Source organism: Azolla caroliniana, unplaced genomic scaffold, assembly GCF_043228905.1.
Source record: "Azolla caroliniana isolate FFs.n. ecotype wild unplaced genomic scaffold, voAzoCaro1.0.p SCAF_17, whole genome shotgun sequence".
NCBI classification, from domain to species: domain Eukaryota; kingdom Viridiplantae; phylum Streptophyta; class Polypodiopsida; order Salviniales; family Salviniaceae; genus Azolla; species Azolla caroliniana.
In genome coordinates, this window is record NW_028230452.1 from 16544631 (window position 1) to 16558822 (window position 14192).

The following is a 14192-nucleotide window of genomic DNA, read 5'->3' on the forward strand; positions in this document are numbered from 1 at the left end:
GAAAAGACGGGCTTCGTGGAAGCCGCTTGCCGGAACTACGAGGCTCTGGTAGAAGAGAAGCGGGTGGGGAAACCCGGGACGACCGGGCCCTCACAACGATACGAGACCCGGTCCGGGCCACGACGGGACGAAGCCGGCGGGGCCGGTACGCAAGATAAACCCCAGAAGGGCGGATACCGTCTGGGGACGGAGATAGAAAGAACCACGGACTTACGAAAGGTCCTGGAGGAACGGATCCTCGACAGCAAGGTGGAGCTGTCGCTACGGGAGGTGCTGGGAATCGCCAAGAAGGAGTTCCACGACGCCATCGTGGACTTGGTGAAACGGAAGAGGCTGTCAACGGAGACAGAACCGGAAAGACCGGTGGAAGTGCGGACGACGCACCTGGACGACATGGCGCTGGAAGACGAGTGGGCGGAGAGCCACTATTTGCGGCCACACTGGGCCCGAGCGACCACGGAAACCCCGGTAAAGATCGGCGATGTCCAGGAACCGGTAGTAGCTTTGGTGGACCACGGATCGGAAATCAACCTGATGTCCATGGACTTCTATAAGAAGGGCAAATGGCCGATCAACACCAAGCACGGGTGGAAGATAAGGGCGGCGACGCGCGCCACCGAGGAACTTCACGGGGCCTGCCCGAATGTACGGGTCAAGATCGGCGATGTCGAGATAGACCAGCACTTCTTCGTGCAGGAGACGTCTTCGCATCCGGTCATACTGGGAGAGCCGTACATCACGGCGGCGCGGATGGAGACCAAGGTGTTGGACAATGGTTCGGCCTACGCGAGGGTCAAAAGCCAAGACGGGCGCCATTCGGTCCAGTTTCTGACAGTACGACCGAACCACGAACGTAACCGCGACTCCCTCGGTTCCGATAACCGAGAGGATTTTTAGAGAGGGCTGCCAAGGCGTGGGGCCGCGACAGTCCGGACACCCCGGGAAAACCCCACACCTGTATGATAAAACCGAAGAAACCTTGTACCATAGGTAGGGAATTTCTGTTCTCCGACAGCGGAGCGTGTGCGATGGTCGGCATCGCCGGCCGAGAGAAAACAAAGACGGAGGCGAGACTTCGAGCGTGCGGAGTTCTCGGCCCGGACAAGGAAATCAACGGAGCCGTGGAGGCGGTCTCATTCGACGACACCTTGGGAATGCTGGGAAAGGTAGTCGAAAAAGGCCTTAACGAAGACCGGACGATACCGGTGTGTTCCGAGGAGATGTACGAAGTCATCGCGGACTTCGGTCGAGGGCTCGAGTCAGTTCGGACGGCCCACGTAAACACCAAGTACAAGACTGTGGACCGGAAGGTAAGGCCAGTAGCGGCACCCTTACCGGAGGACAGCGCGTCGAGAATCAAAGGGGTTGCGTCGGACCCTAGTCTACGAGATCCGGCCTGCATAGGGCACACCTTCACTGACGAGACGCTCCGAGAGCTCAAAATCGGTGGGGGCGGGTTCCTACTGCTGGCGGAGGAGGACCGGTTTCCGAGAATGCTCGGAAGGCACGGGAAAGCCTTCGCATTCTCGCCGGAGGAAATCGGGTGCGTGGACCCGACGATCGTAGAGCCGATGGTGATATTCACGGTACCTCATGTACCGTGGAATCTCAAGCCAATCTCGGTTCCGAGAGCTCACATCCCGAAGTTGATGAAGCTGTTGAAGCAGAAAGTTGATATGGGCATTCTCGAGCCGTCGAGCGCCCCGTATTCAAACCGATGGTTTACCGTACCGAAGAAAAACGGTTCGCTGCGCTTCATCCAGGACCTGCAGCCGGTCAATCGAGTGACCATTCGGAACGCAGGGATCGGACCGACCATAGACGAGTTCGCGGAGGCCTTCGCCGGAAGGTCAATTTACTCGGTCGGGGATCTATACTCAGGGTACGACCAGTTCCAGCTTGCCGTGGAGAGCAGAGACATTACGACGATGCGAACTCCCCTCGGCCTAGTTCGGATGTGTACACTGCCGCAAGGAGGGACCAACTCGGTGGCCCACATGGTGAATGCGATGAACAAGGTGCTGAGGGACTGCATCCCGAACATCACCATGCCGTTTCTAGACGACATCCCGATCAAGGGGTGCCCGGTGGAAGAGAAGGACGAGACGGTCGGACCGGACGGATGCTGGCGATTCGTGGTGACGCACATCGACGACTGCGAGAAGGTGCTGCAAAGGCTAGAGGAAGCGAGACTCACCTTCTCCGGGGAGAAGTCGGCCTTCGGGCAGTCAGAAATCATGGTGGTCGGACACCTGTGCGGACCGTACGGCCGGAAACCGTCTCCGGCAAAGGTAGAAGCCATCTCCGCGATGAAGCCCGACTGCAGCTCGGTCACGGAAGTACGGAGATTCCTGGGGGCATGCGCGTTCTACCACATATGGATCCCGCATTACGCACACCTCGCGGAGCCACTGTACGGGTTGCTGAAAAAGGGGCGAAGGTTCGAATGGCTAGACGAGCACGCGGAATCGGTCCGGAAGCTGAAAGAGGCCCTTGCAGCGGCACCGACGCTCCGGAAGGCGGTATACGGGAAGGGTACCCCGGTATTCATAACGGTGGATACCAGTCCGACCGGGATCGGATGGGTCGTGAACCAGGAAGACGAGGACGGCAATCGGTTTCCGATCCGATTCGGCGCGAAAGTCCTCAGTGAACGGCAGCGAGGATACGCCCAGGTTAAACGCGAACTCTGGGGTATTGTTTCGGCGGTTAAGGCCGACAAAGACTACCTGATAGGGACGGAAGTGATCATCGAGACGGATTGCCTGCCGATTCTCGGAATGGTTTCCGGATGCGCGACTCCGGACCTGGCGATGCTCAGGTGGATAGCGTACATCAAGTCCCTGGACCCGGAAATACGACACATTTCCGGGAAAGACAACGCCATGGCCGACATGCTTTCGAGGGCGAGGTTCGACGACGAGGGCGGCATGGTTTCGGAAGACGAAGAAGTCGGCGTGGATTTCTTCGAGGCGGCATACATAACGACCGACGGGGTGAGCACTCCGGCGCTTAACGAGTTCGACGCGAGCAAGTACGACGGGGAGTGGCTGCAGATCGGCGGGTTTTTGAAGACAATGACGCCCGATGCGTCATGGACAAAGGACGAGGCCAACCGGATCCGGAAGAAAGCATATCGATTCTTTCTCCGAGATGGGCATCTATGGAAGCACCCGAAGAAGAGGGACGGCGTCCCGCTCCGGGTGGTGGCGATGAAGGAGGTACAGGAGGAGCTACTGGCGGCCTACCACGACAGCCCTTGGGCTGGACACCGTGGAACGTGGGCGACGTTTGAGAAGCTGAAGGGGAAGTACTGGTGGCCGGGATTGTACCGGGACGTGCATCGGTTCGTGTCAACTTGCGAGAGTTGTCAGATGCACTCGGTAGTCCGACACCGGGACGGGCTTCACCCTACGTACCCTCCGACTATCCACTTCAAATGGATGGTAGATCTGGTGACGATGCCGATGGGGGTAGGACAGATGCGGTATCTGGTCCTAGCGCGGGAAGACCTGACGAACCAGGTGGAAGGCCGGGCCCTTCAGAACAAGACGACCGCGGCCGTGTGTCGGTTCCTAGTCGAGGACGTGATATGCCGGTACGGGTGCGTCGGGAAGATCGTGGCTGACCGAGGGGAGTTGGACGCCGAAGAGGCCGCGGAGCTGTTCGACCGGCTTGGAGTCAAGCTCTCGCTCACCACTGCGTACAATCCGGAGGCGAATGGGAAGGTGGAGCGCGGACACGGACCGATCGTCAAGGCGTTGATTCGGGCATGCGGAGGCCGAGTCGGTAACTGGCCGCAGCTGCTACCTTATGCTTTGTGGGCCGACCGGACTACGCACAGTTCGGTAACCGGGTACATGCCGACAGAGCTCATGTTCGGCCAGAAGCCGATCATGCCGATTGAACGGACGATCTCCTCGTGGGCAACGGTCGACTGGAGGGACGAGATGAGCCGGGAGGAGTTGTTGGCAGCGCGTATACGACAACTCGAACGGAGACCGGAAGACGTGGAGACGGCTGCAGAAAAGATCCGAGTGGCGAGGATAAAGAACAAAGCCAGGTTCGACCGAACGCACCGACTCCGACCGAAGAAGATCGAAGAAGGTGACTGGGTGCTCGTCTACGACAGCAGCCTCGACAACCAGCACCGAGCAACGCGGAAGTTCGCACGGAGATGGTTCGGGCCGTATACGGTACAGAGCGCCAACGACAACGGGACGTATCATCTGGCGGAGCTCGACGGTACGAGAATAGCGATACCCGTGGCCGGGAAGAGGGTCAAAGCTTTCAAGAAGCGGCACGACGACGAACCCGACCCGATTCTCCTGGACAGCAGCAACGACCGATCCGAGGCCGAGGAAGGGCCGGCAGGCGAAGAGTAGAGGCGGGCCGGTTTTCTCCGTGCCAACTTAATTTGGCGCATGCCGGTGGATGCGCGGTTAGGTGGGGGCGGATGTCGTGAAGAAAACCGCCAACAAGAGGAATCGGAGGAACAAGGCGTGGGAAACGGCTCTACACACACACGCGCGCCAAGAAGTACCTAAGGACGAAGTAGGTACATACGAGGATCCTAGGCGGGTAGATTCGGTTGGTAAGCAGTTAATGCCAAACGGCCTCTTGACGGGCTATAAAAGGAAGAGGAAGAATAGAAGTCGGACATCTCCCGCGGAGAGGACGAAGTGCTGCCGAACCGATTTCGGAGCTTCTCTCTCACTCCTGCTCTCTCTGTCTTCTGCTCCATCGCGTACCTGTGCAGGTTTCGAGGAGGCTTGCGCTGTTCCGTGGAACGCCCCGAGTGCGTCCTGCAGCACCTCCGACCTGTTTTACCTTTCTGTGCGTCGCGACATACAGGGGTCGGCAGCTGTTCGCCGCCCTGTTCGTTTTCGTTAGTATCTATTTTGTGCCCCACCGTGGGTTGTAATACTTTAGTCTGTTATTTTCTTGCATTCATAAGTACATATCTCTCGTTGTTGCGTCCATCTGCGTCGGCGTTCATTTGTGATCTCTGTTTGTTGGGCCGTGTCCCTGTGCAATCGTCGGTTCTGCGCAATCGGATCTTCGGTTCTGTGTAATCGGGTCTCTCTCTTACCTCTCTCTCTCTTGCTCTTCGGTTCGAGACCCCCGTGGTCCCTCCTCCTTTCTACACGCAAGGGCGTAGCAACCCCGACAACGGAATAACTCCGCGTCCGGGAATTCATCCGCTACTCCGTCGCCTGGTTCTCCGGACTCTAACCGGCTCAGGTAGTCTGCTACGGCATGCTGGATACCGGGCCGGTGGAAAATCTCGAATTCGAACTCCTGCAATAGTAAGGTCCAACGGGCCAACTTACCGGTCAGGGACGCCTTGGAAACTAAGTAGAGGAGCGCCGAGTGATCCACATGGAAGGAGAACTTCCTTCCCAATAGGTAGTGACGAAACTTTGTTACACTGTAGATCATGCCCAGAGCCTCCCGTTCCGTCGTTGAATAGTTCTTCTCCGCTTGGGACAGCTTCCGGCTGGCGTAATATACCGGCCGGTACCATTTAGGCTCCGTAAGTTGCATTAAGGCGCTGCCAATAGCGATGTCGGAAGCGTCCACGAACACATGAAATTCCTTGCTCCAATCCGGAGGCTGCACGACGGGTGCTTGCGATAAAAGTACCTTCAGGGCATTGTATGCCTTATCCTCCGTATCCGTCCATTGGAACGGTGTCCGATGTACCGCGGTGTGTAATGGTGTAGCCAAGTCAGCCAAGTGACGGAGCATCCGGCTGTGCCACCGGATCTGTCCTAAGAATCGGCTTAGTGCTTTGGCCGTTTTCGGCGCCGGTGCCCCTAGTATGGCGTTTACTTTGTCCGGGTCGACCGCAATGCCCTCCTTACTTACAATGTGTCCCAGCAATATTCCACTTGAAACCCCAAAGATGCATTTTGCTGGGTTTAAGCTTAGCCGGTATAACCTACACTTTTCAAGGCATAACCGTAGGTGCTGCAAATGGTCTTTTCCCCGGCTATAAACTGCAAAATCATCCAGGAAAACTTGCATGAAGGCAGGAATGTATTCGCCGAAGATCTCCATGATGATTCGCTGGAACGTTGCTGGTGCCGTTTTTAGGCCGAACATCATGACTTCGGCCACAAACACCCCCCATTCGGTGACGAACGCTGTCTTTTCCTGGTCGTCCGGGTGCATCCGGATTTGATTGTATCCGCTGAACCCGTCTAAAAAGCTATAAACTTCATGGCCGGCGACGGCATCCAGTACTCCATCCGTGAACGGAAGAGGGAATGCATCCGTGATTGTGGCGGCATTTAGTTTCCTGTAATCTACACACACACGGATTTTACCGTTCTTCTTTGGGACGACGACGATGGGGCTCAGCCACGTCGCTTTCTTTACCGGCCGGATGAAGCCCACTCTTAGGAGTTTGTCGATTTCCTCCTTCACTTTGGCGGCGTAGTTGGGGTTCATTCGGTATCGTCTTTGCGCCACTGGTTTCGCGTCCTTGCCTAAGTGGATTTGATGCTGATATAATTGAGGGTCCAGCCCTCGCATGTCTTCGTATGACCAGGCGAATACGTCGCGAAACTCCGTGAGAAGTTTGATCATCGCCGCTTTATCTTCCGGCTTCATTTCTTTGGCGATGTGTACCGGCTTTGATTCGTCCTTGCTTCCTAGGTTCACTTCGTCGAGCTAGGATGCTTTTACCCGTTGGGAAACGGCCATTTCCCGTTCCAACGCTTCCTGTGCTTGCCGTAATTCCCGAATCGCATCTTTGTCTGGTTCGGCTTCGGTGTCGTCCCGCTGCGGCAAGTATGCGGCTACGGCTTCAGCTACGTCAATCTCGAAGAGTGGTACGATCTTCGGATGTTCCTCCAAGTACTGGGCTTCTTCGTCGTCTGCCAATCCTTCAAGCATGTTCACACATTCCGCATACAGCGGTGTGCATTCCTTACCGTTGCTCGTCCGTGGTTGTGTCGGTACCCGGACCTTGGCTTTCCCGCGCCGGAAGGTAATCATATTTTTTCGCCAATTTTGCTTGATGTGTGCTGTTTTCAACCATGGTCTGCCCAGCAATAGTGGGTACGCGCCTTGCGCCTGTAGCTGCAGCACGACAGCCGAGATGTGAAATGTGTGGCCTCCTATGGTGACTTCCAATTTCCGTATTAAGCCCGTCGGCCGTACCGAGCTCGTATCCGCCATCCGTAGCCAGAACGGGCATGGCTCCCATTCATGTATACCCAAGGTATCACACGTACGGAGGCTTATTACGTTCACCCCGGAACCTCCATCGATTACGGTGCCGAGAAGTTCGTGCCCTTTGACAATAGCTGTAATCACCGGACTGCTAGTGTCCACTACCGTCGGTCCCTCCTCCGGGTTTGAGAAGAGGACTGGTGCCGGTGGGGCTATGCCGTCTGTCATGCCCGTTTTTAGCCCTTCCGTAAATCGCGGCACGAGCTGCAAGAGTCTTCCTAACGGCAACGTGATCTGACATTCTTGCAGTGCTTGCCATGTCTCGTTTTCTGGGTGGCTACCGCCGGCACTCCCTATGGTATTCGCCTTTTGCCGTTCCGCGTCCGCGACGTTCCTTTCATTGGCTTCCTTCACCCATTCTGTTGCCTGTTTTCGTATGGCCTCTTGTGTTTCCCACTCTTTGGCCATGCCTTTCGACCGTGTGGTTACTTGCTGTACATCCGTCACTTCCGGAACCACCATATTAACTGCTGGTCGTTTCTCGTAGCTCTTTACCGGGCATTGGTTACTGTAGTGGCCTTCCTGCCTGCAGTAGTAGCAGTACTCTTTACGGGTATTGCTGGATTCAGCATTGCTGGTAGCCGGAGTCGGTCCCGTAGCGAGCGGTGCGTTCTGTGCCGGTTGGCTCCTTGGGGTTCCATGTTCCGGGTCCCTTGGGTGACCACCTTTCTTGAAATTACGTTTCTTATTATTCTTATGTTTATTTCGGTAGTCCGGTCGTGGTGGATCGTAAAATCGGCCATAGTCCTCCTGGTGCCTTCGGTAACCAGGGGAATGGTCTCTGTCGTATTGCTCGTGTCGCCTGTTGGGCTCTCGATAACGGTCCGATCGCTCATACCGGTCGTAGTTATCACGCCGATTCCCGTACCGGCCATCATTCTCTTGCCTGTCTCCGTACCGGACATCTTGTGCCGGTGGGTACCGGTTCCCTCTTTGCCAACGATCGTCATCTTCGTCTCGGCTGCTTCTTGGCTCGATCCGTCGGACGGGTGGTGCTTGTCGATTTAACAGGTTGTACTCGCACCGGTCCGTTGTATGACTCTTGGATTGACAAATCACACACTGAGTGCGCATGGTGCACTCTACTGCCGAGTGTCCGGCATTCAAGCAGATTGTGCATTGAATTGCCTGCCGGAACCGGAGATCTTCCTCGGTGGGTAATGCCCGTTGCAGTGTTCCCAGCGTAAGCCATGAGCTTGTCTTTTCCATTTCTCTGACCCGGTCAATGACCTGGTCGATGGTGCATCCTCGAAAGTCGATTACCGTACACACCGTGCGTAACGGTTCCCGGAGTGCGTTTAAAAATATCGTCCGTAATTCCTCCTCCGGGGGTGCACGGGCAAGCTGGCTATGCATTCGTTGGAAACGGATGACGAATTGGGGAATGCTTTCCCCTGCCTCCTGTCGGATCGTATAAAACAGGCCCACCATTGTCGTCTGGTCGACCTCCTTGTGGAAAAAATGCAAGAATTTTGCTTTTAATTCTGCAAATGTTGTGATGGTCGCCGGGTCCTGCGACCGCCGCCATCGTGTCGCTGGTCCCTCCAACGTGACTCCGAATTCCGCTATCTTCGAGCGTTCTTCTTCCTCCGATGTCATTCGCTGGGACGTGTGATTTGCTTCCCATGTCTGCTCGAAGTCATCCACATGCGCTTCCGCATCCGGATCATCGCGGTACTTTGAGTATTGGAACGGCATGTCGTCGTCCAGTATTAAGCCGCGGTTTAGTTGCGTTTGTTGATATTTTTCCGGGTCTTTCTCCGGTTCCACTTCCGGTTCTTTTGCCGGTCCTTTTTCCGGTTCTTTTTCCGGCTCTTCTTCCGGTACCTTTGCCGGCTCTTTCGTTGGTGTTGGTGGCTTTGCTTCTTCCGCTTCCGGTGTTGGTGGGTTGACGGCTTCCGTTTGCGGTTCCGGATAGCCCTGGTTGAGCGGTTCCGGTTCTGGAGTCGGCACGGTATCCGATCCGTCGTCTTCCGGGCCGCCGGGGGTATCGTTGCTACTCCGGTAGTTCGTGTGCACGCTGTATCCCCCTTCGGAATCTGATTCGTAGGCTGAAAAGGCTTCTGCCTCGTTTTCTCCGCTTGCCAGCGCCTCCAGGAGTCGTTCGGTTTCCCGGAGACTACTTAGACTGCTTCCGTCGTCCTGGTTGCGAGTTTGCCGTAACCGGAGAGATTCCTCCGCGACTCTCCGGATCTCGTTGGAGAACGAACGATCCGAGCGAATTTCCTGCGCTGCTTGCTGGAAAGTCTCACGCCGTCTTTGCCGTTCGGCGATGCGTCGAGCTCGGTCTGTAACCAAGTCGTGCGTTGGTCTAGTCATCCATTACCGTCGTTCGCTGCGAGAAAGCAGGAATCGTGGTCGCCAAAACTGTGTTATTCGCTTAGCCGGACAAGGCCTAACACAAGGTGTCACGGAGACACTTCACCAAAGGGTGAGTACGGCATAGGATTAAGATTCAACGATTACACCGACTTACGTAGGTTACACGCTTAGATTGCTTTGGTTAATTACACGCGTAAGATATAACAGTGATTACAAAACGGAAATCAAGACAGAAGTATAAACATCATAATCTCTATTAATTATCCGCTGTCATTACAATAGGGTCCGGGCCTTTAAATAGGTTTCCGGCCCGTAGTACAAAACGGTGCCCCTCGCACCTATTCGGGATCCGTCCGGATCTGGAACGGCATACCGTTTCCAGTCCGTCCGTCCACACTATCCTCATTTACAACCATATATAATTAATTCCTTCACTCCGTATTTTGGACTCCTTGCCGGCCGGTAACATCGTTCACTTGTGTCTTCTAAATCTTTAAGTGAGCATTCTAGTTCATTAATTTATTTGTGTAATTGATCCTGTGCTTCAATTTTATTATTTTAATATTGACACCACAACATTGCCACATTATGAACAACGATTACTCGACTCTATTTTAGATGATTTTCAAGACATGTTTCCTAATGAATTGCCGCTTACTTTACCACCAAAACATAATGTGAACCATCAAAACGCAACATGGGAGCAAGCGGTGAGTCAAGTCATGTATTGCTTGGCAACATGTGTCCACGACCACATGCTTAGCCACATTCGAGATGCCCAGATGCCCAAAGAGGCGTGGGAAAACTTAAAGAAAATGTTCGCCACCAACACAACCCCCCGAAAGCTTCAACTCCGATAAGAGTTGAACAACATTCGGCAAAAAGACATGTCTGTGTCGGACTACACTGCCAAGATCAAGAGCATTTGCGACTTGCTTGGCTCCATCAACATAAATGTCAATGAAGATGAGATGGTTCAAGGATATGCTTGGGCGTCCTCGCACAATGATTCGACCCATTACGGACAACAATCTTGGTGAGAGAAAACCCTCCTTCGTTCTTCGACCTTCAATCAATGCTATTGGTCGAAGAAAACCACGTCTGAACCAAAAGCAAGACGTCGGAAGGACAAATGTTCTTCTCGAATTCGGACGGTGGCCAAGGACGAGGTCACGACGATAGAAGAGGTCAATTCGACCCTTCACACGAAGGGAACTCAAACCTTCATGGAAACCATTGAGGAACCTTCGGAAGAAGGGGGAGCTTCCATGCCGAACAAGGTCGGCAAATGAGGCCCGCAACTTGCAATTGTTGCAGAAAAATCAGCCACCATGAGGAGGAGTTCCGAAAAAGAAGAAGCGAGTCGGCTTCGACAAGTTGACAACTCACGAATTACGCCACCAATTCTGAATACGATGACTACGACGGACTATTCGTAATGAGGCATAAAGAGAACTCTATGTCGTCCTCCGACTCTGCAAGCACCTCCAATTCGTCGATTCCGGCACCTCACATTACATGACATCCCACAAATAGTGGTTCAATGATTTGCGTACACCAGACCGACCCGACTTCATAGAGACAGGAGACGACACCACACATCTCATTCGGCACATCGGCAATGTCCCATTCGAGAAAGAAGGCGAACAAACTTGCATCAAGAATGTCTTGAACGTATCCACAATAACGAAGAATTTGGTCTCGGTCGGCCAAATCGTGGAGCAAGGCATGCAAGTCCGCTTCAACAACGAAGGTTGTTTCATCGAGAAAGATGGCCAACTCATAGCCAAGGGACGGAGAGACGGTTGCATGTTCATCCTCGATTCGAACGAGGTGAAATCAGGCATGTATGCCAAAGGTCACAAAACTGAGACAAGCATCGGGTTGTAGCACAAGAGAATCGGGCACATAAACCTCCAATGGCTCCGAGCTATGCAAACAAAAGGATTTGTCATCGGATTTCTGGCCTTCGAGTCGACCGAGTATGCGAAGCGTGTCAACTCGGCAAACAACATCGACTCCCATTCCCAAAGGAGAGCTACGCAAGCAACAGCCTCCTCGACATCATACACTCGGATGTATGGGGACCGGTTCAAATGCTGACGATCGATGGATGTCTATCTATGTCACCGTCATCGACGACTACTCGCACTACGCGTGGATCTTCCCGATGAAGAAGAAGAGCGAGGTGCTCTCCCACTTCCAAAAGCTCAAGGGGCAAGTCGAAAAAGAAATCGGTCGGCACACTCAATGCCTATGATTGGATGGAGGCAAGGAGTACTTCTCTGATGAATTCACCTCCTACCTCCAAAGTGAAGGCATTCGGAGAGAATTCTCATGCCGACACACACCCCAACGAAATGGAGTCGTCGAAAGGAAGAATCGGCAAATACTCGAGGTAGTACGAGCCATGTTACATGAGAAGCACATGCCGAACTTCTATTGGGCCGAAGCGACATCCATGACCGTCCATCTCATGAATCAATGCACCACCAATGGAGTGCATGAGCTGACTCCCTATGAGCTCCTTGTCGGAAGGAAGTCGATCCTATCGCACCTCAAGGTGTTCAGAAGCATTGTGAATGTACGCATCTCGAACGAAAACTGACAAAAGCCCGACGCGAAGTCAGAGAAATGTATCCTCGTAGGATACTCGTATAAGAAGAAGGCATACAAGTGCTATAACCCTTCTACCCAAGCGGTTCGGGTAAGTCGAGACGTAGTCTTCGACGAGTCCACATCCTGGTACACACCAAAGACAACTTCGACTCCGACTCCGCTCGACCAGAATCCGCCGAACAAGAGGTAGAAGATGGAGATCGTTGAATCAAAGAAATGTTCGAAGAAAGTCCGATTTCGACAAGGCTTAGTGGGCCACAAGAGCCCCCGCGCAACCCAAGCACGTCGCGGCCAAGTACGACCTTGGACAAAGGCAAAGGTAAGATGTCTGAATACGAAGTCGACCATCCTGACGACAATGATTCAAATATGTTGGCTCCCTCACTAGACAGTGAGTTTGGTGTACCCATCAAGCGGACACCTGGAGTACAAAAGGCGCCCACATCGGCAAGCCAACAACTTTGACGTTCTTCTAGAGAGAAGAATCTCGTCACTTGGCTTGACTACAACGAGGACATGGCCCATCACTATGCTTTTGAGATGAAGGTAGTGGCCGAACAAGAGCCAGAGAGCTCTATAGAAGTGGCTTGTAACCCACGATGGGTGGCAGTAATCAACCTTCATCCACACACTACAAGCCTTCGTCACCGGCTTGAGGGGGAGGAACCGAGATTGCCTCGGAAAGTATGAAGAAAGACGAAGACCGGACGAAAGCACACGAAGCCGACGAAAGCCAAAGCGGATGTCGGACGCCTCACACTTGAGCTTGCAGGGGCGTGTTGAGAGATCAAGCTCAACTAGAGTTAGTTAGTTAGTCAACCATGTAACTTCGTAGTTACCTAGATAGAATCTAGTTAGAAGTGTTTACTATAACGCCTTAAATAGGACCTTGTACTTAAGTGGGATATTCTAGATCCTCCACTCCCAAGTACATGTAATATAGGACTTACACCTTAGTACCTATATTCTGCTCACACATGGGCACCTTTGTACATGAGATGTATATATACCTCATTGTGGGTATTTTTGTATTTTGATGATGATAATGATGCTAATTTAATATAGAGTTAATCATCCCCCATCTTGTGTTGTTCATAAGTGTATCTTCCTCTCTCTCTCTCTTCCTCTCACACACATACACGCACATATCACATAATCTTTCGCGCCACTTAATTAGGTACTAATTAACCCTTGCTTAATTACCTAATTCTTAACACTAGCATTTCAACCCTTTCACTATAAACCCTTATGGGTAACAAGTATGATGAACATAATCTTGGAGAGAGTGAAATGACTTATTAGATAGACTCATTAGGTTTTGTGTTGCTTTAGTTTGGATTTGTATAATTGTAGATGAACACATGGTGATAGGTTGTTGGACCCTTAATGGATGCCTCATTCAATCTCTCGAACACTTGGTTATAATGTAAAACATAAATGGAACCCTTAAGACGGATATCTTCTACAATCCATGACCCTCTCAACACCTTGTTCTTAAGGATATGACAATACCACTCGTTACTAGAGATTATGTTGACACTATGCATATATATTGAAGCCAATTTATGGATGGAAGTCCCTTCAACCTTTCTTAAGTGTCTAGTTTTACAATCTTCCTTTCTCATTCTTATAGGGCCTCTGAGCACTCTCATTGTGATGATGTAATAGTGAGGAGACCCCTTTGTCTCAAAACATCCCTTCAACCTTTCGTAAGTGTCTAGTTTTACGATCTTCCTTTCTAATTCTTATAGGGCCTCTGAGCACTCTCATTGTGATGATGTAATAGTGAGGAGACCCCATTGCCTCAAAACATCCCTTCAACCTTTCTTAAGTGTCTAGTTTTATGATCTTCCTTTCTCATTCTTATAGGGCCTCAGACACTCTCATTGTGATGATGTAATAGTGAAGAGGCCCTATTGTCTCATGTTAGTTTGAGTTCTATCTTCACGTAATAGATTTGTTGGGAAATGTTTTACCGATCCTTGATCCTTCTTTGTTATTCAATCTCA